General features: G+C 36.1%; 1 pseudogene; it reads right to left on the bottom strand.

Moving 5' to 3' along the window:
- Positions 1–660: 660 nt before the first annotated feature.
- Positions 661–4,459, bottom strand: LOC114721485 (disease resistance protein RML1A-like; annotated as a pseudogene).
- Between the last annotated feature and the right edge of the window lie 1,363 nt (positions 4,460–5,822).

Below are 5,822 nucleotides of genomic sequence, written 5' to 3'. Positions count from 1 at the left end.
GAGAGGAAAAACAAGGTATTTAAAACCAGATTCTTCATCAAAGAGATTTAGTAGCTCAGAGTTAGAACCAGCTATATTGATGTTTTTTTTAATTTCGTATATTTTTGTTGTTATGCTTATATAATAAAATTATAATGCTCAGGCTGTTTTCCAATGCTATTCTGATTAAAATTATTTTTTAAAGCAATGCAAATTGTTAAAAAGATAAATAGATGCATGTTAAAGATTTGATTTAGCATGCTATAAAAAAATAGATTTAGCATGGATTGACAACAAAATTCATGTTCATATGAGCCAATCTTTATTGATTGCTATAGTATTATTATACATAACAAAAATATTAAATTAAAAAAAAAGAGATGCAAATTACCAAAATCAATATGGCTTTGAAAAACATTTTTTTCTGTTAGTCTATTTTTAATTTTTTTTACATAGTACTAAAATTGAAATACAAAACATTTATTACATCTCTTTATCACAAGTTATTCAGGGTTAGAAAAAAAAATATTTCTCATCCTAATATCACTTAACACTGCATTCATTCCATTTTGCGTGCAGCTCTGAAGTGATAATTTGCGCTTGGCTTGGGGCTTAGTTTGGACTTCGGAATTGACAAACAAACACTGACTCATGCACGAGACAGTGATCTTCATTGGGTTATTTGATCCATTTTTACAGTCCCTTTATAAATGTCGTATGTAAACATTCTCAGATTCTAATTATCTACGTAATTACAAGCTCTTTCTATTTCTTTGTAATACCACTACAACATATGAGGAATTAAAAAACACAGGGAAAGAACCAGGCAAATCTCTCTGTTTCTTCATTCTACTTCCAGGCTGCTCAGATCGAATTTAAAAGAAAATCATAGGTTGACAAGATCTTTCAAGCCTTGAGTTGGTTTCTTCCATGTTCCAGTTGGAAGTGGTGAAAATATATATCCGCTGGATTTTTGAGCTAAAGAGACTCTCTCTTCCTCATCTTCCTTCTCACCAGAACTTTCAGGATCATCAATGGCTTCACCGGCTTCCAACAATGGAGGAAGTGGCCGGAGCTCATCACAGCTCTGAACTCCAACTTTTCTGGGTTTTAACCTGTTAACATCCCCTATGAAATTAAGTTGTGAGGCATATATCGGGTAAACCCCACACCCTTTTATCACAATCTCTTTATCCTCCCCTTCTTGCTCAACCTCTGACTGAGCCGAGAATTCGAATGAAACTTTGTGTTCATAACAGTCTCTACTTTCTTCAATCCTTCCATTTATAAAACCCAAACATTCGACGTAAAATAAACACACATGATCCGAATTAAGCTCTGTGCCAGGTAACACAAGGTCCAAAGACTTAACATGAAGCTTCTCACCATCATTGTTTTCTAGGAAGCAGTCAACTGCGATGGAGATAAGGAAACTGCTTAATGGGAACTGAGAAAGAACCACGCAGAAAATGAAGGCATCAGGAATATTGAATTGCACACCAATAGTTATCGAAGCCTGAGATGTTCTATACTTGAACCAGTTTGGAACTTTGCTTCCAGGGTATATTCCTCCAGTTCGAACATAAACATCAATTTGCTCCTCCTGGTCTTTTGAGGATACCCGTTCAAATGCATAATGATTCATCAGCTTGAGATGAATATTCCATCCAATATCATTGAGCAAATTTTCATCCAAGTTCATGCAATTTGCCAGACGAATTTCCTTCATGTTTGTGTTGAGTGGATCAGAAGATACTGGTACGTTCACCAAGGAAGAACACTCTGAAGCCCATAATGTTTCAATGGATGGTGGAAACTCTGGTAGAGATTGAAGTTTCATACAACCAGTTACCTTGAGATAACGCAGAGATCTCAAGCCAACCAAGTTATCTGGAAGATGCTTGAGACTTTCACAACGCCATAGAGATAAAGTTTCAAGCTGGCTGAGACATCCTAAGGACAATGGCAATTCCTCAATAGCTGTCTCTGATAAATCTAACTCTCTCATGTTCTCTGATGTCAATGAGAATTTCTTCAGTCTTGAGCAGCAAGCTAGACGGAGTGATCGGAGGGATTTCAAAGGATATCACTCACAAGGCTGGTAAGCTTTTCGCAGTATGATAGATCCAAGGACTCAAGCTTTTGGAGAGATAAAATAGATGGATGAACAAGAGGCAAGTTCTTACAACTGAACAGTGAGACCGATTCAAGATTATTGGCCGTAGAAAAATCTGGGAGAGCTAGCAGATTCGTAGAGTGCCTGAGGTCAAATTTCTTTAAATTCACAAGAGGCTGTGACAATTAAAGGAAAGAAACATGCAATGAGTGTAAAGCAATTAATTAATTCAATTAGAACAAACACAATATTTTATATGTATTCGCACATACCACAACTCCATCCCAAAGTTTTTCCACATTGCTGTAGTTCATAACAAGTTGAACAAGATTTTCTGCAGAAAATGTTGGAGGCAGGAATTTCAAAGGGTAATTCTGCCAAAGAAGAATTCTTAGTTCATTGGGCAAAAATTCAAGGCCTTGAGGTAGATGAACACGTGCATCCAAGGAAGATATCTGAGTAAATATTTTAAGAAACTTCATCTTGCGCATCCTAGCAAAGACTTGAGGATTTAAGGACAGATCTCCAGTTGTTGTCATGTCCAGACTTATGCTCTGAATCGTTTCAGTCCCCTGACAAGAAATAGCCATATGCACATAAAAATATTAAAAATTAAACAGAGAGAAGTAAATGATCCTACTATAACTTTGATTCGTACCATATTATTTATCAGTACTTCATAAATATCATCAGGATCCCATAAACGACTGCGTTTTCCAGGATCTTTTATTGATTCTTCACGAACAACCTCCCAACCCACTTCTTGTATCAAATCATGCATAGATACCATGGGCTTTTTAGATACTAAATTAATGACTTCAGTTATAAGAGCTTTGTCTCGAAGCACTTTTAACTCAATAGTTGTTGTAAAACCACAAGCATCCAGAAGAGCTATTATTTCACGATATTGATATCCTTTGAAAAGACATGCGATATACAAAAAGATCTCTTTCTGTTGGCGGTCTAGACTATTATAGCTCAATCTCAACAAATCATGGATTTTTTTGAATGGCTTCTTCTCCAACTTTTTCAACTGGCTTTTCCATTCTTCTTTACTTTTCCCATAGAGAAAAGAACCCAAAACTTTAAGAGCCAATGGAAGTCCCTTAGCATACGCAACCATCCTCTTTGATAGCTCACTCCATTCCATGTCTAGAAAGCTTTGTTTAAAGGCATTCATGTTGAAAAGTTGGAGTGCTTTTTCATAATCCAGTGGCTTCACCTCATAAATTTTGTCAACCTTTTGACCAAGTACTTCCTTATCTCTAGTTGTAATCATGATTCTACTACCTGGTCCAAAACAATCAAATGCTCCAACTAAATTTTCTAGTTGATCCAAATCATTAACATCATCAAGAACAACAAGAACCTTTTTCCGGAGAAGCCTTCTCTTCACATAAGGGGGTACACCATAGGGAGTGCCAATGTATAAATCATTTTCCTTCAGTAGTATAGAAAGAATTTTGTTCTTCACATGAATAATCCCACATTTCTTTGATTCTTCCCTTACATTTGCCAAAAAACAACAACCTTCATATTCAGAACAAAATCGATTAAAAACTGCTGCAGCAATAGTTGTCTTGCCAATCCCGCCCATGCCCCAAATTCCAATGACACGGACATCTTCTAACCCTTGATCCATTAGAGATTCTAAATCTGCAATTCTTTCATCAATGCCAACAAGGTCTGTGAAGTCACTTTGATACACATTATTCAACTTGTTTGACATGGATTTGGCAATTTCTTCAATAAGCTTAGCTTCATCCCTATAATAAATAATCAAAAGAGAGTAAGAAAAAATGAAGTAGGTCATGTCTTTTCTCCTAAAGAATTTCTCATTTCTTGAGACTAAATGCGGAACATAAACTCGCCAAAGAAAAGAACTTACCCATACTTTGATGAATGAAATCCAGATAAATTAGCAGCTTTATTCAAGGCATATTTCCAATTTGGCACCTCTTGCTTGTAATTTGAGTCATGCTGAGCCAAAGCATCTGCATAATACCCCTTTTGGTGCCTTACATCTGTTGGATCAATGTTGTAGAAAACAGGAATCACAATCTGTTGATATTTGTCCTTGCACTCCATGATTTTCACCAGTTGTTTCAAGCACCATGTCGAAGAAGCATAGCTCTTTGAAAATATGATAAGCGAAATGAATGATTCTTCTATTGCTACAGAAAGTTCTGGTGATATTAGATCTCCTCTCTCAAGCTTATTATCATACACGAAGGCATCAATTTGCTTATGCCGCAATTCTTTTTTCAAATGACTAAGAAAACCAGAACGTGTATCTGTGCCGCAAAAGCTGATAAAGGCATCATGTTTTATTCGAGAGAACTGAGATGATGATGATGATGCCATCAGACAGAAATAAACAGAGAAGTGTCTCTATGCGCAGATCTTGTATATCTCAGCTCGCTTAGCACAAGTAAATCTTTGTCTGTTCCTCCTTTGGTCCAAGTTAAGAGGAACCAACAAAACAAAGTGACAGAAGACAAAATGAGAGAGAAAGGAAACAGTGGTTTCAAGAATCAAGAATAAAAGAAAAAGCTAAATTTAGATTACATAAGAAAGGTCCGAACCTTAACCATTACCTATATCCTAAGTCATTCTTGTCCCCTAAGGTAGTTCCATATGGTTAAGATCTTTTAACTTTTCTCTATTACTGATAATATAAAGAAAAACTTGTAACGCTTTCAAATCATTTCAAAGAATATTAACAGTTTCACATACTGTTTGAATATGCAACAGAACTTCGGAATAACAATGGCCATCAGCACCCGGTAATATCGCAGACGAAGTTTGACGTGCAAAGTACGATATTCATGCTAACATACGTGTCTAATACGTAGGGTAATTAATTCAATGTAACTTAGGAAGTTTATCCAGTCAAATTGCACAAAGACACTAATTAAAGTTATCTTTACTGATGAAAGCTTTGTATTTTTGTTTGAAGATATAGCTCCCCCCCCCCCCCCCCGGGGGGGGGGGGAGAGGACGAAAAGAAAACCTTCAGCTGGTTAAACCAAGTCCATCAAAGTCAATTAATCCAGAGAAATGGGGCGATACTAAAATATCGTATGTTCATAACATCTGCAACTTTAGGTAGTGGGCCCTGCAGTAGAAATTTCTGTGGAGAAACGAAACAGTTTTTTCCGATAACTTTCTTTTTTATCACACTCAAACAGTCAACCTCAATGTTGCAGTGCGGGCCTGAGATGAGAGAAATCAAAACACACACAAAATTCTAATAAGATGAACAAGAGAGAAGAAGATCAGAGAATTTGGCTAACAAAGTGGAACCGGAAATACCCAAGTAGCCCGTGGCCGATGGCTGAGAGCAGTCAATCATAAACTTTAGTTAGATAGAGGCAGATCAGTCCCGGTGTAAGTCTCTGGAGTCTCCATCCCTTAAGTCCTCCACCAAGATAGTAAATTTTGCTTGTTTTGATCATCAGAGACTAAGAAAAAGATTCTGGAAATGGGAGAAGAGCTTGGAAGAAGGAAAGTTAAAAGCTTTTTTGCAGTTTAATCAGTAAAATCAAGTGGGGAAGATTCCCTTTCATGGCGCCTAAATGACGCTATCTAATCCTGTTTATAAATATGATAATACATTTAATATAAATTCTTTTTTTTTGCCTGATTAATATAAATTCTATAATTTACTACATAGTTTAATATAAGATTTGTTAATTTAATTTTAAATATAAGATCTTTATTATTT

The sequence above is a fragment of the Neltuma alba genome, unplaced genomic scaffold (genome assembly GCF_004799145.2).
Source record: "Neltuma alba isolate B1F8T4 unplaced genomic scaffold, ASM479914v2 tig00012042_pilon, whole genome shotgun sequence".
Taxonomy (NCBI): Eukaryota; Viridiplantae; Streptophyta; class Magnoliopsida; order Fabales; family Fabaceae; genus Neltuma; species Neltuma alba.
Note: the sequence above shows the minus strand (reverse complement) of the source record. Positions and strands in the feature narration are given on the sequence as shown.